The 24,240-nt window shown below is 48.3% G+C and overlaps 1 protein-coding gene across 7 annotated transcripts in view; it reads left to right on the top strand.

Annotated features, from left to right (window-relative positions):
• The window catches only part of CTIF (cap binding complex dependent translation initiation factor), a 249,010-nt gene continuing 224,770 nt past the window's right edge, over nucleotides 1-24,240 (top strand). For 6 of the 7 annotated variants that reach the window (XM_006919916.3, XM_006919919.3, XM_015595789.2 and 3 more), the window contains exon 1: nucleotides 1-119. The gene's annotated coding sequence lies outside the window, so the exon portion shown is untranslated. Of the gene's footprint in view, nucleotides 120-19,660; nucleotides 19,788-19,874; nucleotides 19,984-24,240 lie in introns of those variants that run through there. The other variant, XM_015595788.2, reaches the window with a different exon arrangement.

Below are 24,240 nucleotides of genomic sequence, written 5' to 3'. Positions count from 1 at the left end.
CGCGCGGAACTCGCGGCCGGAGTCGGCTCTCCAGAGCCTCCTCCCTCTCCCTTCCCCTTCCCTGCCCCCTCCCCCCACCCCCGACTCGGGCTTGGAGCGGCGGCCAGAGGAACCCCGAGGTGAGCATCCCCCCGTTTGCCCCCCTCTTTTAGTCACCTCAGCTTGCGGATCGATTCGGGCACCCGGGAGGAGGGCTGCGTGACGTGCGCGTTCTTATAGATAAATCCGGGAAAACAGCCCCAAACAATTAGCCCCTTCCCCCTCCCTGCTCCCGGGGCAACCCGGCGTCCGCTCTCATCCACTGTCCCCCTCTGTCGAGGACCGCACTCCACGATCTCGCCCCTCCTGAGGTTTGCCCCTTCCCTGCCCGGTGCCCCGCCCCGTGGGGAGCCGTAGCCCCGGAGCTCTGGTGGGGAGGGGGGTTCTGCGGGACGCACGGCTGGAGCCCGGCTGGCGTTTTTGCCGCGCTATGGAGCCGCTGTCATGTGCCGGGTTTCGACCCCGGGGGGAGGAAGAGAGCGAGCGTGATTCCTCTCCCTTTTGTTTTGAAGCCCGCATTTGCTGCATCAAGCAGTTGGTTTAGTAGCAGCCAAACTTGCAGCTGTTCTGACCGCGCTCCGCCGAGGTAGGGAGCGTGGCTCCCGGTGGCCGCTCCTGGCCGGAGACGGCTGCCCTGGCTGCTGCAGGAGAGTCCCCGAGAGAGTGTCTCCACGCCGCCCCTCCCTTCTCTGGTGACTGATTGTGTCTGTGGCAGCGGCCGTGTGTGAGTGTGTGCGCGCCCGTCCCCGCGGGTGCGGGGTTGTCTGTCGTCTAGACAGGCTGCACCCTCCCTCTGTCCCCGATGAGCCCGCGGGCCGCGGAGGGCGCGGGGGATGGGAGCGGAGTAGGAAAACGAATCGGTGGATCCATTGTGGTCGCAGCTTTGGACCTTCCCCACGGTGGTGATTCTGTTGGCTTTTTAAATTATTATTCCTGTCGCCGCGGTGTAATTGGGCCTGGGTAATAGATCTGCCCGGCGGAGTGGGGGTTAAAAAGCCAGGCTCGCTGTGGCGAGTGACCAGAACGGCCGCGGGGTGGGCTCCGGCTCTGGTTCTTCAGGACGACGAGCAGGTGACTGTCCTGGACGGCGGTCGTAGGGAAGGGTGGACAGGGGGCGGTGGCTCGGTCCGCGGCGGAGGTCTGGGGTCCCGGAGGGGCTGCGTGCCGGAGCCTGGGTGCGTTTGGAAGGTGTCCTGGGGACCTCGCGTCAGTTGGTTATGACTCGCCTTTGACGTTAAAAGATGAGTGGGCGTTCAAGACCCTCATCTGGGCGTCTTTGGCTATTTGATTTTGTGGAGTTTGCAGGGTTGGGGTTGGGGGGCAGCCGTGAGCAGGGAAGGGGAGCGGCGTGTAAAGGGGAGGGATGGCTGGCGGCGCCGTGTGCGTCCCCACTCCCGGGAGAGAGGCGTCGCTTCCTTTGCCCGGCTGTTTGTGTGTGTACACACCGCTCCGACGTGTGTGTGGGGCGGGGACCGCAGACTGCAGCGTGGTGGGGATGCGCGTGGGCCCCGATCCTTGGAGATCGGGTCGGTCAGCCCCCTGGTGGTCCGAGTTGGGCTCGTAGTCCTGTGTGTCCGCGCGCGTGCGCGCCCGGGTTACTTGGAGAGGGGGTCATGCGGCTTTGGGGTCCGGGAAGACCCTGGGGTTGCGTATACGCGGGGTTCGCGCGTGTGTCCCCGCTGGCAGTGCGTCGGAAAATCCGCCGTCCCTCCCTCTGTGTCCTCGACGCTCCCAGACCCCGCGGACTGGCTGCCTACCCCGCGGGGCTGGTCTGTTGGGCCCCGAGGAGCCGCGGGCGCGCGCGTGTCGCCCCCCTTTCCCGAAACGCTCGGATTGACCCTTGCACCGAGGCGCTCTGTGGGTGCGCATGCCCGCGCCCGCCGCTGCTTTCACAGACTCTGGAAGAAATCAGCGCGCTCTGTGTCCCCCTTCCAATTCGTCCTGAAAGCAGTGCGGGCCAAACACTGGCCGGTGGTCCCGGCCCCAGCTCAGGCCAGTGCTGCTGCCCGCGCGGTTGCCGGGTGCCCGGCTGGCCGCACACTTTTACGGGTTCCGCCCGCTTGGCGCTGGAGCTTCGCGGCCGGGGATTATCTGCGGGGCTAGGGGCCCGCGCATTAAGGGAAGAAGCCACTGGAGCTGCGGGCTCCGCAGCGGCTGGAGGCTCTGGCCGGCGAAAGTGACACAGCACGAGCGCCGCCACCGCCCAAGCTGGAGGAGAGAGGAAGGAGCCGCCCAGAGGGCGGGGAGGGGCCGCAGGCTGTTCGACCCCGGGTCCTCCTGCCCAGCGCCGGGGCTGGGCCGAAAACCCCAGGAATCCCGGTTCCGAGTATGCTCGGACCGCTCTAGGAAATTGCCTGCCATTCAAGAAAACTCAGTTATATCGAAACAGAATGCACCGAACAGACTTTAGAGTGTATCCAGTCCTTCACGGGATGCACTCACGTTGCCTGAGGAAACTCCCTTTGAGTATTTGAAACAGGACTTGATTTACACACAGATCACCTCATCTGCTGTGTCACGTGTCTGTCTTGGATAATGTACACTTGGAGGCAGTAATTTTATAACGCATTCTGGGGTACAGTGTCATCAGTGATTAACAGATTGCTAGAATAATAAAATGTTTGTATGACTTTACAGGGCAGCTCCTCCCCCTCACCCCCATCATCGCATTTATTAAGAAGGTCCTGTTTAAGGTCTATCAGTGGGAGAAGGGCTCCTTCCACCACCACCACCCCTCTGATTTCTCAGCCTGTGGCTTTTAATTGGAATATTGGCCACTCCCCACTCCCCCTCCAGTCAGTTTTGGCACCCCCTGGAAATACTGAACCCCAGAAAGGGGGTAAATTATACTGATAATTATTCTTTGTCAAAGCACTTTTCACTTACTACGGGTCTTAATATCAGTAGCCACTAAAGAACAGAAGTCTGCATTGCTGTTATTATCACTCATCTGAAAATATGCTGTTGGTGAATGGTTATCAGCTTTGATGCATCTAGTATATTTCAGAATCATACCGGCATGTAATAAATACACATAGTATACATGTTTATGTAACGCATACCTATGTTCATATGGGTGTGTTCATGGAGTCATTCTTTAGTTATTGGTTTCGAAGCCAATGGATTTAGAGTATAGACCCCTAAGAAACTATCCCAGGTTATAGTCCCTGCCCCGCTCCACTTCCAGGGATGGGGAAGCCCCCCAAAGAGCAAAGAGCTCCTGAGTGCCTGCATGTGTTTTCCAAAGTTCATGTACATTGAAGGTTCTCAGGTACAGCCTGGAGGGTTATTAGATTTGTCCCACTAATCAACCATTAGTTGATTAGTCCCAAATATGTATAGAGCACCTACCTGTTTGTATAACTTGAAGTATAGACAGAGAAAATTTAACATATGGTTCCTGCTTGCCAACAACATATTCTAGCTGTGCAGGTAAATGTAAGATTTTAAGTCCAGGAAATGTTTATTGAGCACCTACCTTAGGTGCTGAATACAGTACTGTGTTCGGGGCACATAAAGATAGTATAGCAGAGACAGCTAAGTAACAGTGCAATAAAACCAATGATGCAGACCCTGTAGGAGGGAACAAATCATAAATATTTTAGAGCACTCACTCTAGGATGTCATCAATTTCACATACGATGGTTGCAAGGGACTCAAAATGCCAGTTCCTATCCTTGAGCAAATGCATAGGGAAGTAACAGAGGAAGAAGAGCCTAATGTCCCTTGTTACCCTGGACTTCAGGCTGTTTGGAACCTCCCAGCTGGGCCCAGAGGTACTGTATGTTCTTCTGTAGAAGTTAGGCATCTAGTGGGAAATGACCCTGAAGCCACCCAACGGGTTACTCTGCTGAGCAATGTGGAGCTGACCAGTTGTTCTCCATGGTCCTGTCACAGCTCTGCTGGGCTGTGGTGGGTTGTGATAGGATGTCTTCAGTGACAGGCTCTGGCTGTGGTCAAGGTCTCATTCAGGCCCTATGTGGGTTTAGTTTCTGTCTTGCAGATCTGCATAGATGTTTCAACATGGGTCTGCTTTTTATTTATTCATTCCCACACTCACTTCAGGGGTCCCTGACACTGTCTGCCCTTGTTTTTAATGTTTTGTTGTTTGTAGTTCAGATGATGAAGGTGGAAGCAGGAGGTGGTGGTTAGGATGGAGAGAAAATCCTGGGCCCAGATAGAGAACAGGAGGCACAAACAGACGGGCAAATCGCAGTTTTTGGGAATTCTCCAAACATGATGGCATTTCTGCATAGCTTACCCAATAATGTGGCAGCCCCTTTTGATGTTCTTTTGGGGGGATCCTCTTCCTCTGGGCATCACTGCTGACTCACTGGTCACCTGAGTCAGCTGCTCACATTCAGGCTTTGCTCGACTGCCCTCCTGCCTCATCCCGCACACAGTTTAATTTAGAACAATGCTGTGATGGTGGCTTCCTCCCTGAATTATCGCCATGCTGACTATCAACATCTGCCTCTTATTTCTGAATTAGACCTAAGCCAGAGCTGTGGTTCAGAATGGGGTGAGAACAGACCCATCCTCAGATCCTAGGCACCGAAAGTTGGGAAGCCCTCGTTGATGAGCTGATCTCCATGTGAGGACCTCAAAGCTCGGGGTGGGGGGGGGGCGTGAAATGACTTGTGCAAAGTCTCCAGGAGTCCTTGGCAGAGTGGGACAAGAAAACCTGGATTTTGATGCTTCATCTAATCTTCTTTCTCTATACCATGATGCTTTCTGAAATAAAGTGAGTAAGAACTCTATATCTTTTCTCCTTTCTTCTCCTCTGGCTCCAGGAGAGTCTCTGGAATTTGTCTTGTAGTTTTGAGATTTCTTTCCTTTGAGACTGGCCTTTCCTGTCCTATCATCTTTGACATCCAGGAATCTGGGAGAGGTGGTAGGCCTTGGGGTCTCCAGCACTCACAAGTTTGGTCTGTGTCTTTCACTTCTGATGGCAGGGTCCTCAGGGACCTGAAAATGTTTGCAAAGCTGTTATGCGTGTGTGTTTTTCTAGGAAGAGGACCCACAGATTTCATTTGATTCTCACCTGACTCAAGTGAGGACAACAACTATCAGGGGTGGGGATCATGGAACTGGGTAGGGGGTTCGTTGGCACTAGAGACTGTTATAATACCCTACGTTGGAGTTTGCTTTACCTTTTGCAAAGCGTTTCACACAACTGATTTCATCTGCTTTTTACAATAGACCTGTGAGGCTGTTATTATTCCCCTTTTGCAGATGAAGAAACTGAGCCTCTGTGGTTAGTGACACGCCCAGGTTACAAGTAAGTAGTAGAGCAAGGTTCTGACTACTAATGCACTGCCCAGGGCTGAGTTGGCCCAGTCTGTCACATCATCAGTACAGTTTTGTGAGTGGAGGGCCTCAAATTTTCAGAGCTTCTTTATGTCCACTGTTGGCTCATATCCAGCCACAGAGCCAGACCCAAATGCTAACTTACCCAGGGAGTGGGATGGATAAAGAATGGGAGGCAGTTATAGCAGTGCTACATGGATTGGGGCCAATTTGGGATGATTTCATGAAAGAGGTGAATTTGGGAGTAGTAGGTCTGGGGTCATGGTAGACCTGGAGGAGGTTTTCAGCCAGTAAAGGGGACGTCGTGCGTGCTTGGCCTGGGGGTGGAGCAGGCTAAGGAGGTTTGGTGGATCATCCTTAGTCAGAAGGAGCTTCTTAATAGTGATCCGGCTCTCTTTCTATGCCTGGTCTGTGCCAGGCCCTGGGGCTATAACAGTGAATAGGCACAGCCCCTGTGCCTTCAAGGAGCCCACTGTCTTGAGAAAGAGACACTTAAATAGTTAACTTCATTTCGGTGTGATAAGTGCAGTGGTAGAGAAAGTTCTGAGGCACTTACAGTAGCTTAGACAAGGGACATCTGTAGCTAGTCAAGATCAGGGAGGGCTTCCTAAGGGACACAGTGCAGGAGCTGAGTCTGAATGAATGAAAAAGAATTAGCCAAGAGAGGAGCTAGGAAAAGGGTATTGGGTGAAGGAATAGTGTGTACAAAGGTGTGAGGGCCTGAGGCTGCCTGGGTACAGGAAGAGATGTAAGCAGTGAGGTCAGGTACAACGGCAGAGATGGACAAGGCTCAGATCTGAGCAGCTTTGTAAGCCTGGCCGAGGACCTTGGCTTTTAGTCTGCGGGTAGAGCCTGGGAGAGGGGGCTTTAGGCAGAGTCCAGGCATGCTGCCCCGAATCAGAAGGGAGCATGACCTTGAGCGGAGTGGCCTCTGGGCTGATGAGGAGATGACAGGCTCCATAGGGTGTCCAGGTAACAGGAGTGAGGCCTGGAATCAGGGCCATGTGTATGGGGATGGAGGAAACTCATATATTAAAAATATTTGGGGAGTAAAGTCTGCAGCGAATGCTTAGCTTTGGGGGATAAGGGAGGAGTCCCAGTGACTCCCAGGTGTTTGGCCTCACTAACTTAGTGGGGGCAGCCTTTACCCAGGTGTGAACTTCTGGTTGCTGGAGCAGGTCAGGTCTGCTGGGGTTGAGGTAAGAAGGAAGATTGTGTGGAGTTCAATGTTAGATGTGTTGAATTTGAATTGCTGGTAGGATAATCCAACCTGGTAGGATAGGCACTGTCTTACAGACAATAGGATGGACATGCAGGGTAGAAACCTGAGGAAGCAGTTTGGGAAGGAGCCACAGTCCTGGGAGTGGGGATAGGATGCTGCTGAGCAGACCGTGGTGGTGGCTGCTGTAGACAATAAAAGGAGACCTCTTCCTCCTATTGTCAGAAAATCCTTTGTCATGCCTGCTGCTGTCATCAGGGAAGCCAGGCGAGGATGCTGTGTCATGCTGGAGGCCCAGCTGGCAGAATCTAGCAACAGCCGAGCGCAAGCTTCAGCTGGAAGCATTAGAGTGAGTTAGGGGAGAGGCATTTTCATTTTTAACATCCATGGTGAGTACAGCGCTGTCCCAGGCCCTCAGGGCCTGAGTAAAGGGAAGGGAACATGTGGACCCTGCTTCAGAGGAGCAGGCAGTCTAGTTGGGAGACAAGATGTAGACATATGAAGCCACTAAAAAGCTGTAACAACCTGAGCAAATGGTAGAGTGCAAATCGAATAGGAGAGTTGCAGATATTTCTCTTCCTTCCGTACTGCATTTTTATAGAACTGATGTGCTTTTTTTTTTTTTTTTCTTTATTGGAGCTGATGTGTTTTATACAGAGCTCCAGTCTTTTCAGTTTTGAATCCTGGGCCTAAGATATGCCTGGCACATAGTAGGTGTTCACCCGATGTCTGTGGATCTGCAGGGATGTAGCCAGAGTTAGTTGTCTGGGGTAGAAGGTCAGCCAGGAAAGGTTCCCGTGAACAAGTCCAAAGAGGGTATCCTAATACAAGTTTTAGAATATTTTTAGTGCCACAGTGGAGTAAAAATCTTGAAAACCTTCCAACTACGAAGTACCTAGGAATGCTGTATAAAATATAGCTAGCATCTTTTCAAAGAAGAGCTGAGCTCAGAGGATGTAAGGAAAAACCAGGGGACTCAAAAGTGAGTGTGGACAGGAAGCTTGCACTTATGCCAGGCGAGCCTTGGAGATGGGGGTGGGGGTGTTAAGTGGTGGTTACTTGGCTTAGAACCAAAGGGGGTGGAGTCTTGATAACATCTCCAGGGCCAGAGGTGAGACTGGGAGTCGAGTGGAGAGCCCTGCCTGAAATGGGCCCCTGCCAAGGTTTGCATGCTTGGAGAAGGGATGGGCTAGACATCAGCCCACTGGTGTGGAGGGAGGGGAAGAAGAGCTCGTCAGTCTTGGACCGGATTTGGTATGGGGAAAAATGTTCCCTAGAAACTCAGAGCCTCAGACCTGTTATGGCTTTGGCTGTCTGTCTACTCACTATACATGTGGTCCAGATGACCCCAAGAGGAGGAATTAGCATAGAAAGCCTCTGGGAGCCAGAGTCCCCCAGCCTGTGGGCTCTAGGCTCTCAGGAGTACCAGGCGGATTCTGGGGCTCTTCACCCTTTGCTGACTTGGGTCTCTACCTTGTAGAGATGCTACAGGACCTGGGCAGCCTGAGTGAATGAGGAGGAGGAAACAGGCCATCACAGACGAAACCTTTTAAAAAGGACTTTGAGACAACTGCACACTGGTGGAGGCATGTGCAGAACTGTGTGAAGGGCTGTTTCTGCCCCAGGGCTTCATTTCTTCGCAGAAGCCTGCAGACAAGCCTGTCCAGGAAGGCCAGAATGTCCTCCCCTGCCATTTACTCAGGCCAGGTCCTTACAGATGAGGCTTCTGTCTAGGTTCCCACTAAGGGTGCCCTATGCAGATTCCAACTGCTACTCATGGCCCAGACTGTGTATCACACCATCTCTCCCAAGCCCCGAGTCTTGAGTTCCTAGAATTTCAAACTGGGGAGACATCTTAGAGGTCACCTAGTTGATCCCCTACCCTCTATGAGAATCCTGACTATATCAGCACTTGCTCAGATGCTTCCCGTGGCTGTAAGTATACTGCTTATGAGGCAGCACTTTCTCTTACTAGAAGGCTTTTGCAGCCGGAAAGGCCTTATAAGCCTCAGCTACTGCCCAGCCATTTCTACCCATTGCCCCTCAGCTGTTGTGAGAGGTTTTTCAGGCCTTTCACTATCCTGCTTGCTTTTGCTAAAAGAGCCTTAATTTGTCAAGCTAATATTCTGTGACAATCCAGTCAACTTCTGTCCTGACTTACTTAGCACAGAAGGAACTTTTGAAGATTAGATGTAAGGTTAGCTGAGCTGGCTGCATAGATGCAGTCTGTGATGCAGAAGTTCTGAGAGGCTTTAGCCCATTGCTTTTCGGATTAACATGAGAGAAGCAACAGCACACACTGCAGGTTCTTTCCTCCAATACCCAGAACACATTTCAGCTTATAAGTAAGTGACTCAGGAATCCGATGTTTATTGAGTGTCTATTATGTGCCAGGCACAGTGCTAGGCGTTCTCTGTATGCCTCCCTGAATAGAACAGACTTCTGTGAGGGAGAGAGAGAGGCAGAGACATGGAAATGCCTAACTGCAGTTGTGACAATTGAACCCCTGAAGTTATTCAGAAAGAATGTGTGTGGTTCCATTTGGACTGGGTGGAGCTGGCATTCCCTATGCTGTTCCCTTATAGGGCCTTCCCCTGGGGTAGTAATGCCATGATCTCATCACTAGCTGAGAACCCACAGGCTTTTGCCATATTCGTGGGGCATTTGCTAAGATACTTATGATTTTAAACCATGAGACCAAGAAAAGTGGACTGGAGAATCCATGTCTTGGTGTGTCACCAAACAGGATGGTGTTCTCAATCAAAGTGTTTTTGAGAGCGTGTCTTCAGTGCCCTGGGTGCTCTCGGGGGCCAAGGTGGCATAGCTCATTTTGCTCCAATTTCGCCTCTGAACCGTTACACACAGGGACTGACAGGTTATGCTGGGGTCCGCTTGTGGTGTTCTGGAAAGGTCACTGGTCGTAGATCTGCCACTAATAACCTGAGTGATCTTGGGCAAGTCATTCCACATCTGGACGTTTTCTCCTCGGTGACCTCAGGGATTGGGTGAGTTCAGAGTGCAGGTCCCTGATCGCCTCTTCCGGAGGTTCCCAGTGCCAGACCTGTGAGGCATAGGTGAGGAAGAATCCCTGTGATGTCATCTTCAGCATTTGCCTGCACCTAAGGCCGCAGCTCTAGATCTGCCTGATTTGGTTAGTTGGACCTGTGGTTTGGCAGTTTGTTCCTTCCTGATGAAATTGATTTTTTAATAAGGTGGAAATGATCCCCACCCTGTGCCAGACCTTGTTCTAGGTCTTTTAAGGATGTGGGCTTCCAGTTATATCCAGAAAGGGTGTGAGGAAAAGGTGGCTGGTGAGTGCTGAGAGTGTTTTCTTCCTGGGGGTAAAACGGATGTGGCTGACTGTAGCCTCATTCCTATTACAGAGAAACTAGCCATGGGGGAACCTGGTCGAGCCAAAGACCTCTGCATCTTTAGCCACCTTGTTTCCATTTCCCATGAGACCCAGGTGGATGGCGGGTAAGGGTGAGGAGGGGATGGTTTTGGAAGTCCGCAGACTGAAAACAGGGCAGTAAGAACAAGAAGGAGGTTGGCGGGGCTCCTTGTGGATGCACTTGGGGACCTGATTTTAAACCCCTGGCAGCCCAGCTCTTGGTTTATCCCCACAGGGTTTTAGTGATTGTAGTTACCTCATTAGAGCCAACTTTACTTAATGTATCTGTAATAGATTTTAGAACCAGAAGAGCACTAGAGTGCCAAGTTCCTAGTTCCCCAGCCACCTGCTTATGACCTCCATCATTCCAAACCCCGAGCTCTCTGGCTCTAGCATTTAGCCAGCTGGCGAGAAAGTCTTCAACTCACAGTGGGTGAATAGATACTGAGCACCCTGAATGCTTTGGAGGGTTGGTTGTCCATTATCATCTTCTTTTGTGCTTTTATCCTCGTATTCTTGTGAGGTGGCTAGGGAGCTGGCTGGGGACATTGAGGCAAGAGAAACCAGGTGACCTGGCCAAAGTCACATAACACACTTGCCACTGAGAACAAAAATTAAGGGCTGGTTCTCCATTCATAAACACTCCCCCCGACCCCATTCCCCATCCCTGCCTTGCCTTGAAATATGGCATTCATACTACTGATGGAGTATAGGCTGATTTTCAGTTGCATATCTATGAACTTGTAAAAAACTTAAAGCCATGTATCCATTTAAATGTGCATTAAAGAAAAAACTCATGATTTCATTATTGCTTAGCAAGAAACTAAGTTTAATAAAAAGTCAATACAAGGTCAATAATATTGCCACTGTACACAGGTGTGACAGACAACTCCAAAGTGGTAGATTTTGGGAAATGCAGCACAAGCACATTTGGGTTGGGCTGATACCACTTAGCACTGGGAACGTTTTGAATAATACATGTCCAATTTCAGCCCAAGGCTACGTCTTTTCATGTAACAAAAAGGAGCTCCTAAATATTCATTTACATGAAACTTTTATACCTACTATTGTAATTTGAATTCACAAAAGATGGTCATTACCTAAAGACGACCTTAGTAAATATTTTTATAAAGCAAAGAAACCTTTCATATAGTCTCCAGTTTCTTTCAAAAGCACCTGATTTGCAAATTTAGACTTTTAAACAGTAATTTCTGTTAGTTAGGATTTTGATAACTAGAAACTTCTTAATTGACACCTGAATAACTTCAGGGCGATGACAGTGAATATACTTCTTAGACCATCTCAGCATCAAATATGGTACAATAAAGAGTGTTCTGTTGGACATCCATTCTCCAACCAATGATAAATACTCTTGTCTAAAATTTATAACCAAGAGATGCATTTTAGAGCTGACTCATTCTAGTAAACCTGACAAAGTTTTGCTACACAAATTCAGGTAATTTAGAACAGTTATGTTGAAGATGAGACAACTATTTGTAACATCAGACTCAACATTTTAAGCCAGAACTTTCTCTTTCGTATTATGAGTGATGGCGGCCATATTTTCTGAACCTAAATTCAGGATGTACATTTGTTGGCTGGGATTCTGGGGTCTCATTCTCAAATATGTTGATGTGTTCATACATATCAAGACAAACTTTTTTTTTATTACAAAAATATTAGCCCTGCCTTTAGATCCTCCTGAGACCTACTTTTTTTCCTTCTAGTTTTCTTCATAGTATCTTAGCCCTTTTACTTCTGCTCCTGATATGCAGTATGTGTTGGTTTTCCACACCACCATGCAATTCTCTGACAACAGCTGGGTGTTCTACAATTCGACTCAATTCCGATACTATCTACCTGGAGATAGCATCAGAACCCATAGGTTAGGGGCTCAGTCCTACAAGACTGCCTCCATCATGCCTTTACTTCAGATGCCGCTCAAAAGTCCAGGTTGTCACCTGTGCTTCTGACTGGCTATGGATTGGAGGTTCAAACAACCTCTTCTTTGGGTTCAATTAATTTGCTCGAGCAGCTCATGGGACTCAGAGAAACATTTTACTTACTAGATCACTAGTTTATTATAAATGGATATAACTCAGGAATAGCCAGATGGAAGAGCCTCATAGGGCCAGGTATTGGGAAAGGGCATGGACCTTCCATGCTCTCTGAGATGTGCCGCTCTCCCCATGTGTTCACATGTTCATCAACCAGAAGCTCTCTGAACCCCATCCTTTTGGGTTTTTATGGAGACTTCATTATATAGGCACAACTGATTAAATCATTGGCCATTGGTGATCGAAACCCGTCTCCAGCCCCTCTCTCCTCTCTGGATGGAGGTCAAGAGGTGAGACTGTAAGGTCCAACCCTTCAATCTCATGGTTGGTTCTCCTGGCGTTTTCCAAGAGTCATCTTATTAATATAAACCCTGTTGGAAAGGATGTTTGTTATGAATATCAAGACACCTTTATAGCTCTTATAAATTCCAAGGATTTTAGGAACTCAGTACCTGGAATGGTTGAAGACCAAATATATATTTCTTATTGTAAATCACAGTATCTTTATTTATTTACATAACAAAAGTTAAATATGGGGCCTACATTTCCACTCCGTCTCCCAAATCTCTAACAAACAAAAGAATATTTTCCTGTGTTACCTGTAGAAGCAGATAGCTTTGTGACCTGAGCAAATGACTGAACTCTAAGAGTGCTGACTATTGGTTCTCCTCCACGTGGGCTTCTCCACAGGGATGCTTGGGCTTCCTCAAAGCATGGCGGCCGGGTTTCAAAAGTGAATGTCCCAAGAAACAGAAAAGAGAAGCTGTCAGTTCCCCCAAAGGCTTCAATTGGAAACTGGCTCAGTGTCATGTCCATATACTATTGGTCAAGCAGTCACTGAGTCCAGATTCGAGGGTAAGGGACACAGACCCTGCTTCTTGGTGGGTGAAGTGTCAGAGATTTGGGGGCCATGTTCGAAACCACAAGAGTTGGTCTCACAGAGTGTCCTTCCTTCTAACATAACTTCACCAAGGTTCAGATTTTGTCTTCTACCTGCAGTATTTTCTGAAGGGATGAAAAAAGTGATATCTATAATTTGAACTCAATTGTAGTTAGTAAATGCTTTGTGTGAAGTTCCTTTATATTCTAATTCTTTGACAAGTGGCTTCCTCTGGTCATGGGTCATGGGCTTGGGGGCTTTTTCATTTCATCAGTCACTCCCAAAATTCTCAGAAGTGCTGCTCTTGACCTTCCTGGTGGCAGTCATCCACCTGCAGGGCCATCCACAGTTATTGGCCTTCTCAGAGCAACTCCACTATGGCAAGACCCTGTGTTGGTTGTTGGGGGGCCCAGAGATGAATCTGGAGATGCCTTCAGGGAGCTCAGGGTGTGTATTGTAGGTGGAAAGCCCTGGCTTCAGTGTCGCTTTTTCTCAGGATGTCTTCTTCAACGGGCAGAACGCAGTGGGAGCAGCTCTGCTCAGAATGCAGCATTGACTAATGTGCCCTCGCCTAGGAGGGCAGGGACCAGGGTTCCATCGATGTCAAATAACTCCCTGCTCTGTTTCTGCACCTGTACGATAGGGAATTTATTCTAGTCCAGGGGTTGGCAAAGTTCAGCCTGTGTATCCAAGTTGGCCCAACACCTGTTTTCCAAGTGACATTTTACTGGAACATGATCACACCTGTTGCTTTGTGTAAGTCCATGGTTGCTTTTAGCTCTTTGCAGCAGAGACCTTATGGCCCACAAGCTTAATATATTTACTTTCTGGCACTTCACAAAAAGTTTGTGGACCCCTGGTCTAGAATAATGGTTTTTAAGCTTCAGTAAGCCACACTAATTTTTATTTAACAATAAATCAATTCTTCTAACACCATATACCAGGCACTGTACCAAACACTTTAAAATTATTAACTGACTTAATCCTTATAAAACCCCTGTGAGATGGGTGTTATCATCACCCCTATTTTAGAGAAGAGAAAACTGAGTCAGAGTTAACAGAGAAATTAAATAACTTGCCCAAGATCACACAGCTAAGTGGGAAAGGCAAGATTCAAGTTCGGCAGTCTGGCTAGAGTCATGTTCTTGGCTAGTGCTCTATGCGCTGCTCACTAGTGGCCAGTTGTGAAAATTAGGTGGGCCGGTGGCTAACGAGGATTGATCTGAGGGTGGTCAGCATTTTCCTCTCATCCCCAGGGCCCTCAGGGTCAAACCTGATAGCCAGATTCTGTAAGGTTAGCAGATTAGTAGGGCCCGAAGCACATAGAGGGGACTTTAGCTTGTTTTGGTTTCTACAAGAGGAATTGATCCTGGCTGATGGGAACAGAGGCAGGCTTGAAACTATATGTAGAGATACTCTTCCCTGAGAATGAGAACTCTAGACAAAACCATTTCTAGATGATCATAATTATGCCAATAAAAATGAGCACTCAGAGACCAGTATCCACATTTCAGGATAATAACTAGAAGAAGACATCTTTCAATTAACTGCAATCCTCAAACAAGTATTAAAACCTGTAAATCTATTTGGAGCCATTTCCCTGGGCCAGAGTGATTTACCTCAGAAGCAGGCTGTAAAATTCAGCAAGGGCTGACTTCTCACACTCAATGTCACCTTCCCAACTCCCTCATACCAATAACCCTCAGTCAGCCCTGGGAGTTGAGAGATTAGTGGCAGCATTCTTGAGGGGGTGGGAGTCTGGGGCTGCAGAGGGGTCTTCCCTATATGCAGGTTAGCCATCTTGTCTGAGCCCTCTTTCTCATAAGGGGGAGACTTAGAGGATGAAGTACAGCATTCCCTCCCCCTTGGGGCTAAACCACTCCTAGGAATAGGAGCAGTGAGGGTGACTCACTTTTACTACCAGTGGAAAGCTGATCTGGATTTTGGTAGTGGTTTGAAGGTAACAGGGATCTTGGGGAAGAGTTTATTCTTTGGTGTCTTGGCTGCTCTCCACAATGGTACATATTCAATGTAGTGATTTAAGAGGATTCCTGATCCCAGGAGAACCTCCGCTCTGCCTTTTACAGAAGGGTGTCTTCTTCTGCATTGTTTTGCTGTCCCTGCCTTTTCTCCTGTGTTTGTGTCTCTGCCTATTGGTACCATCCTCCCACCCCATCCCAAGGATAGGCTCTTTCTAGGTGCTTCCCTCCTGCCTGGGGTCCCTGGCCCTACCCCTTCCCCCAGCCAGTGGCACACTGCTCCCCACCCCGCCCCCCCAAATGGTGAAAAGATCTTCCTGACAACTGAGAATCCCAGTTCCTTTTTGGTTGGACATTTTCAATTTAGGGAGAAGGCTTTTAAAGATACACACACACACACACACACACATACATAATTTTTTTGACTGCTTTCAGGCCACTCTTGGTTTTCCCTTTGTTTATCCAAACTGGAGTCTTCTTTGTTTTCAGGAGCAGGTTTTCTGACAGGCTCCCTCCTGGTGGTCACTCTCCCTTCAGTCCTGTCTGCTTTAGGGATGATGGGAGTTGATCGACTGTCGCAGAGGTCAGAAGATCCCAAGCGAAATGGGCTTTTGTGGAAGTGGATGGTATTCCTTCTTTTCTCAAGTACTTTGCTGTCACCTGGAATACAAGCAGGGGCCTTGCGGGCCTGGGGGTGAGACTGCCCATGGGGGATGGAGGCCTTGCTGGGGTGGGTGGGGTGGTGGGTACAGGCTGTTGCTACATCTTGGGTCAGCTCTATGTGCTACAGACAGCCCCCTCCCTGGGCCTCGATGGAGTTCCCCAATGCCTGGCTCTCCTCCAGCTTGTCCGAGAAGGACATTTGACCTCATTCATCTAACAATATATTAGAAACAGCAGATAATTTGAATAAAATGAAGCTGTCTCATTTCGGGGGATACTTTGGAAAATAGAAGCTTGGTTCTCATTGAAGATGCCTCATTAGTGTGTGCTTGTGTTTTTAACAACTTAAAAAGTGTTATAGAAAATATGGTGCCACCATTACATTAAAATACATTTGGGAGGAATTATCTATCAATCTCCCTCTTCACTTGAATACTATATAAGTTTTGCATATTATATCCCTTTCCCCCTTTAATAGAAATTGATCAATGTACAGTTATGTTAAATAATTTTGTATACTTCGTTAGCTGGGTTTGTCATTTGTTTCAAATTCTGTTTATTGCCAGTCTCACCACTGTCTTCCAGAGACACCGAGCTCCGCAGGTCTATGGTATCACCACCTTTATCAGCGACACTCCTCGGCAGAGTATCTTGTTTTAGTTGGTGTTTCCCAGCTGCCCAGGGCTGTTCCTTCCTTTCTCCCAAAGGAAACAGCTGAGAAATCACCAGAATTGTCGTACTCTTAAATAACACCAGCTGCCACTGATATGTGTCACAGTTTATGAATTTGCCAAGGCACTCTCATGCCTCATATGTGGGATAGGCAGGTATTATAATTATGGCCTCTTTGCAAACACACTCCAAGAAATTAAGTCTCATGCAGGACTTCACAGCTGACACTGGGACTGGAGGCCACGTCCTCTTACTCTCTTGAGCTCTTTCTACCACCACAGAACCAGCCGTAGACACCAGGAATGTGTCTTGTGATTTACTTCTGTAAAAAGGGAATAATAAGAGTGCCTAGTTCATAGGGCCAGTGTGAGCTCTTAGCTGGGGTCATAGTAGCCACCCCCCCACCCCCGCATTATGTGCCAGGCACTATGGGGGATAGACAGATCACATGGCTTGGGCACACCATGCAGAAATGCAGATAAAACCTGTGCCCAGATAAACATCATGCCAGGTGGGAAGGTTGGGTCCGCGTGTGTGACTTTGTGGCTCTCCTATACCGTGAGTCTCCTGGTCCAGCTTCCTGAAGTCATGCCCTCTCCTCTCCAGGGTGGGCCAACCAGGAGGCCAGGGGTGGACATGAGGCTGCTTACAGAGCTGATCCTTCCTTCAGGGATCTTGGTGTGCTCTGTGGACTTTTTAACTCACAGCCATTGTTGCCAGCCCATTGCACAGACCAAGGCTACAGTCACTGGGCATTCTGGCTTTCGGCCCTGCCTCAACCCCTTCTGTGTCACCAAGTGTACGCACCAGTCACTGGGCATTCTGGCTTTCGGCCCTGCCTCACCCCCTTCTGTGTCACCAAGTGTACACACGTGTACACACACACACACACACACACACACACACACACACGACTAAAACAATCAGCAGGGGAAGTGTGTGGTGTATAAAGGAAGGAGGAGTTCATTCATTCATTTATTCAGCCAGTACATACTGCAATATGCTAAGCCCTGGAGCTTTCCCACCACGAACGAGCACATAGCACATGCACACGAGTGCATGCCATGAAGGGGAGTAAAGCAGGCCAGGGACTGGGGGTGCTGGAGGGGTGGTAAGGGCAGAGTCCCGAAGGAGGTGGGATGTGAGAGGGGGCTGGGTGCACGGTCTGTTTGCGGAACAGCAGGAGGCCATTGGGGCTGGAGGAGAGTGAGCAAGGGAGAGAAAGGCAGTGAGGCTGGTCACAGGCCAGATCATGTATGGACTCAGTAATGTAGGATGGCTTTGAAGCCTTCAAAGGGCCTGACCTGAGACTGGGGGACTTGGGTTGTTATCCAGGAAGGAGAGAGCCCTTCTGACCCTGGCACAGGGTGGGGATTTTGGAATCTCCATCTCCTACATTTCCGGCTTATCTGGGACCCTCTGCTTCGTACTCTTCAGGTGTGCTGCCCCCATTCAGGACATTCCAGGGATCTCCTAGGGGCTAATGTACCCTCTCCCTCCCATCGTGCAAACTGCTCAGCCCCAGTCACAGTGGCTGGGCTGCCTCCTGTTTGCTTGTGGCAGAATTCCCTCTCCTGACTGGGAGCTCCTGGAACTCGATTCATCTTTGCGACCCTCTCAGTGAGTGGCACCTAGTAGGCCTCCCCAAAGCTGATAAGGAAGAGAGAGGAGGTAAAACCCTAGACGAGGTCTTGTGACTGGCCAGCACCTGGGGCGAGGCACTTAGAGAGGAAGGAGTTGAGATTTTCATGGCCAAGGCGGGCTCCTTGTGTGTGGGGATTGCCCTCACGAGGATTGGGGGTAGAGGAGAGGTCCCCCAGCCACAACATAGAGGGACTTCCTTCCCATGCTATGGGAAGCCACCCCATTCCACTGCTTAGTTTTGGAGGTGACAGCTGGGACAGCAGCTGCAGCCTCTGAGGCCAGCCTCTTCCTCAGCATTTCCCTTTGGGGTGGGAGTTCCGGTACTTTGCCTTATCAGGAGGAAATGATAGCTTTGGAAAGGCTGTGGAAACCCCCTTGGGCATAGCTTTGGGTAGATGACAAGAGAGGGACCTTTCTAAAGGATAAATAATCCTGGAGTTATGCTTAAGGACAGTGCTTCCTAGGCACCCCTATTTGGCTTACAGTACCCCATGGCCAGGAGCCTACCTAGCTCAAGGCCTGGCTGAGAGACTGTAGATTTGGATTCATTAAATTTGGAGTCATTAAATTTCTTTAAAGTCTAAGAATTAATAGTCTCATTTATTCAACAAACTTATTCAGCAGATATTTTTGTGAAGCAGCTATATACCAGGCTTTTTTCTAAGAACTGGTAATATAACTAGTAAAGAAAACAGACAAAAATTCTTGTCCTGGATGACTAGTCTTATAACGAGAGGACATCTTTAAAGAAAGACCTGCAGTTCTTTAAACAATAAATCCTGCAGTTCATGTAGACTTTGGTTTCAGGTTCATGAGCATGGTGAGGAGAGGCAGGAGCAGTGGGGTAGTTGGGATGCCCAGGGACAGAGGGAAGCAGTGTCACCTGAGGCCAGTCAGACAGGGTGGACATACAGCACTCTTGCAATGTGGCAGAAGTCAGGGAAGAATGAGATTCTATTTACAAAGTTGAGCTTGTAAACAGCTATTTCTGAACATGTTTATATTCCAGAAGTAACTTATCCATGGCTGATTTTCTGACAGAGCAACAAGTGTTATTTTCTTTGTGTCTGGGTACACAGGGCTGGTGTGCACCCTGAACTGGGGACAAACATGGCTAAGCGATTTGCAAACAAAATAAGGGCAAGTCTGTTCAGAGTCACTTCATGTGGCTGGGCCTGAGAGCTGGTGGAAAGAACTCAGAACAGTCAGAGAAGACTTCCTGGAGGACGTGGCCCTAGGCTAGCCACAAGGAAGTGGGGAAGGTGTTCTCAGTGAGGTGGTAACATGTGAGCATGGCTTGTGTCCATCAGGCAGCATGACCGGTCTGTCACATGGAGTTGGAAATGGTGACAGATTGGAAGGATGGGATAAGGGGGCAGTGTAGGCCAGTGCAGGCTTGACGTGGTCCCCACCTGGGAGCCATTAAAGGTTTTGCAGCTGGAAGTAGCTGGTAATGGTGTTTTCCAGTGTTTAGGGTGTCATTGATGGTGGGAGGGAGTTGGAAGCAGATGAACGTCAGTCTAGAGAACCAGGGTCCTGCCCAACAAGTCATGGGGTCACAAAGAAATCACCCACTCTTTCTGAGCCTTAGTTTACCTCATCTGTAAAATGAAAATAAGATTTCTAATCTCGGCTATTTCGCAGATTTGTTGTGAGTCTTAACTTTAAGAATATATGTGATAATGCTTTTCTTAAAAAAGCAAAAAAAAAAGGTAAAGTGTTAATTCAAGAAATAATCCAGGCTGTTGGTGTCAGGATCCCCTTTCTCACTTTGGCTTCCTCTACCTAGGAGACAGCAGGAAGTGAGAGAGAAATCTTGTTTTCTTGTGCGTAAATGACATAGTCCACACAAAGGAGGACCAAGAAGGGGGAACTTGAGTTTACAAAACATCCTGCCCACCATTTGCATTTAATCCTCACACCACGCCCTATGGTAGGTAGGTAGGGACAGCTGATGGGGACTCTGAGCTGGAGCTGCAGCCCCGTCCCAGGACACTGACCCGCTCTCCTTCTGCATTAGTTTGCCCTGGCTGCCACAACAGAGTGCCACAGACTGGGGGGCTTAAACAACAGAGATTCATTTTCTCACGATTCTGGAGATTGGAAGCCCAAGGTTGAGCTGTCAGCAGGTAAAGTGTCAGCAGGTTTTGTTTCTCCTGAGGCCTCGCTCCTTAACTTATAGATGGCTGTCTTCTATCTGTCCTCACATGGTTTTCTTCTGTGTGTATCTGTGTCCTAATCTCTTCTTATAAGGAGACCAGTCATTGGATTAGGGCCCCTAATGACCTCATTTTCCCTTAATCGCCTCTTTAGAGGTACTGTCTCCAGGTGCAGTCACATTCTGAGGTACTGGGCGTGAGGACTTCAGCATATGCATTAAGAAGAGTAGCGCACAATTAACCCCTACCACATTCTTCCAGAATTTCCGGAGTATTTACGATTCTGAGTGGGAAGACACTTTACTGGAGGAAAAGGGGAGTGAGTGAGGATTGTAAAATGCTCGGGAGTTGTCACAGACTCGATTTGGGGGAGGTGGGTACCATTGAGAACTATGACAAGGCAAACATAGGTGAGCGAATGATATACTGTGCCCAGCAAATCTAAATTAGGTTCACTCAGGCATAAACTTCTTAAACCAAAAAACCCCTAACCTTCACAAAAGTTCAATTAACTTGCTTTATAAAAGATTTCATAACACATTTCCTTTAAATATCCAACCTCACTAGTATACTTAAAAGTGATTTGATTTAACACCATGTGATTAAAGTACTATGTTTTCAGAGCCTAGTCATTAAAAGCTTGAGAGACAGCCTGTAATTAAAATTTTGCTGAACCTTCCTCTTCCCAAGACCAGTTCACGACAGTTGGCAATTAAAGCAGCTGAGGCATCCATGGGTCTCCAGGGCCTCCTGCTCCAGGTAAGTGTGCTCCTGGATCCGACCAGTATTGGAGAAGGGCAGCGCTGACCTCCTGGCCCCTGCCTGGGCTGTCTTTCCTGCTGCCCTAGGAACCAGCACTGGATCTATACGGGCAGCAACCCAACCTAGTTCTGCTTGACCTCCAGTATCACTTGGGGGCAGTGATATTGGTCCCCTGTCAGTTTAGAGGGCAAGGAGGCATAGACAAAAGAATATTGAGTGTTATCCAAATCTCAACATCAGTGATTTCAACCCGTATGTATTTTACTCTTACCAGAGCCACAAATATATCCAAGTTGATTGACTAATAACTTGTGTTCCTCCATACAAGTGGAGCACATTGCCCAGAACCAGGGGAGGAAGTGGGCATCAGAAAGAGGCCCTTACCCATTTCCTAAGAGGGGAGAGCGAGTATAACCAGGAAAAGTATAACCAGGAAAAGCATGTGTGACTGATCCATTTGCAGGAAAGCATGTCATGATTCTCAGAGTGGAAAAGCCAGCAATTATGGGATGAAGAGCACTTGTCATCTAGGGCGTAGGAAACCAGGGTTTAATAAAGCCAGTTGCTAGTGGGGTGTTAGGTTCCGGGTCTGGTCCTTCCATCATCTATATTAATAACTTGGTGTGTGTCAGGAACTGTGCTGTGTGCTGAGGGCCATCGGTAGTCTTGGGGCAGAGAGCCTTCAAGTGCAAATCTAAAAAGTGCCTGCCCTGGGGATGCACAGACAAGTGGAAGAGACATTCTCACCCCGAGTGAAAGGAGAAGCCCAGGGCACTGTGGGACACCCCAGAGGGGGGCCTGGTCCAGCTTGGGGCATCAGGGAAGGCTCCTTATGGAAGTGCTGAGTAAATTAAGAATAGAATCAGAGGCTGCAGGGGAGTCAGTCTGATAAAGAGGTGGGGAGAGGTGTGTTTAAGGCAGAAGGAACATTATATGCAAAAGCATGGTGGTGAAAATGTGCATGGGTGGGGGCAATTCACGTACTTCTAAGGACACAGACTTTGATGAGAGTGGAGGGAGGTAAGGAAAGGGGGTAGAGAGTTGAGCATAGGCCAGAGTGCGAAGGCCACGGCAGGTAGTGGTGAGTAAGCTAGACTTTGTTCTAGGATTTTGAGGTACGCTTTAGGGTAAGAGTGAGCTGGAGGTTCCACAGTGCTGGATGGACACAGTCTACCCTATGCCTGGTGCTCTGAGGCTTATTCAGAACACTCATTGGCATCTAGGCAGGACTCTGCTGTGAGGTTGGGTTGGCCTTCTTGCCCCTCACACCAAGCTGCTTGCTTATTTTCTGGGGTGTAACTGCCTCTGTGCCCCTTTATGCCAACACCGATCTCTTCAGAGCCTGGCAGCCTTTACTATTTCATGTATGTAAGCAAACTCAAAGGAACCAACCCATGCGTATTGGTAAGTAACAGAGACCAGAAATAACCAGGGTTATTTAAGATAGAGATTATTTTTCTCCCGCATAAAAGAGGCCTAGGGATAGGCTGGCCAGAGCTGGTATGCTGGTTTTATGAACCTAGTTCACTTCCATCTTTTTGCTCCACCATCTTTGCATGTGGCCACTTTAGTCGAGGTACCTCAAGGTCGCCTTGTGGTCCAGTATGGTTGCTAAAGTACTCGCCATCACACCCTCCTTCTGGGCAAGGAGGAGGAACTGAGAACACTTTTCGTTAATCAGCCCTATCTGTGAGGGAGGCTGGGAAATATAGTTTTTCAGCTGAGTGTATTACCCAAGGTTCAGCAAGTAAGGAAGAATGGGAGAATGGATAACGAGTAGGCAACTAGCAGCCTCTGCCATGACATATGGTGTAAGAGTGAGCCAAGGAAGACCAGCAGTTCCCTGAGAGCCTGGTTCCATATTCCATGTCTTTATCTGCGGTTTTCAGCACTGTGTGGCACGTAGGAGATACTGCTGAAGGGTCAGACGAACGAGACAATGACACAGGGAACTCCAGTTCTGATTAGCTACCAACAAGCTCAGGTGACCAAAACATGTTGTATTTGGATGCATCTCAGAGAGGAGCAGGACCGTGCAAGGGCAGGGGCCCTGACCCTAGTTCTTACTTAGGCAAGTCGTTTATCTCTTTTGAGCCTCAGTTTCTCCCTCTTCAGAAAGGGAACAATCCTACTTCTGCAGATTTGAGGCAAGGATCAAATGAGGCAATAGACTATACATAATTGTATAAATGTGAGTTTGTGGTGGTTACATGTAGCTTGTTTAGCTTCTCAGACTCTCTTCTTCTCCCTCTAGATAAAGTCTAGAAGATTAGAATACTTTTTTGAGCTCAGTTATATATACTGACTTCTCTCATAGTCTCCATTCCTCCCTCCCAGGCCACAGGAATCATAATATTCCTTTGTTTCCAGGTATCTTTCTTCAGAAAGGCTCAAAGTTCTAATTATCTCTGGATTATCTAATATTCTAAGATACAGGGAGGATCAAGAATTATTATTTATCTCTGAAAAATGGGCAGGTAACTCACCCAGGGTCTACACCTAAAGCTGGGTTTTCTGACTCCATTCCCAGAGCCCTTTCTCCTAAAATAGTATTTACAGGCCTTTTGTTTTTAAGCAGCAAATGCAGCTTTTCAAAAGAACTCTTAGCCAGAGGCCCAGTGCACAAAGGGAACAAGATGCCCGTCTCACAAGCCACCTCCCTGGAAAGCTCCTAACTCTCCTTGGGGTCCCAAGGTGGGTTGCTCTTAGTCCTTCTGGAAGCATCCAATTCATCAGCTGTCCAGTGCTCCCTGGGTTTTAAGTGCTCTTGGTGGACACAAGTAGAAGCCCAGCTCTCTCCTATGTAGGGGAGACAAGAAACTTGGTCAGTCTGTGACAGCAATGACTGTCATCACACCTTGGCTTGGCCCTGGCCTGGGGTAGAGACCCGCACAGTCCAGCCCCATCTCCCAACACAACCCTGACTCATTGCCTGTTCTCCCAATGCTTAACCCCAAATGGATGTGCAAGGAGTGCTTTCCTGCTTGAAAGAATTACAGATTGTGTGGTAAAACCGCATACCCCCAATACAAGTAATTTAAATTTATTATCCATTTTTCCTTTTATATTTTTGAATGTTTTCTCACCATTTTTTTTTTTGCCGAAGCTTCCTAACTTTTTAATGAATCTGCCCTCGTTTCCTCCTCTTGCCTTCTCCATGTCCACATTCACTGTTTCCTAGAAGTTTAAGTTTTAAAATGTGTTTGAAGAGGCACTACACTTACAGAGTTAAAAAATAAATTTTAAAAAATCTAAATAAAAAGTTATGCTTTGGAGACAACGTCCATCAACCAATGAATGGATAAACAAAACACGGTATGTTCGTACAATAGAATGTTATTTGGCCATAAAAAAGAGGGAAGTACTGCGACATGCTACAATTTGGATGAATCTCGCAAACGTGCTAAGAGAAAGAAGTCAGACACGAAAGTCTCATATTGGATGACTCCATTTGTATGAAAGGTC

The sequence above is a fragment of the Pteropus alecto genome, unplaced genomic scaffold (genome assembly GCF_000325575.1).
Source record: "Pteropus alecto unplaced genomic scaffold, ASM32557v1 scaffold146, whole genome shotgun sequence".
Classification (NCBI taxonomy): domain Eukaryota; kingdom Metazoa; phylum Chordata; class Mammalia; order Chiroptera; family Pteropodidae; genus Pteropus; species Pteropus alecto.
This window is presented reverse-complemented; position numbering and strand designations above follow the sequence as displayed.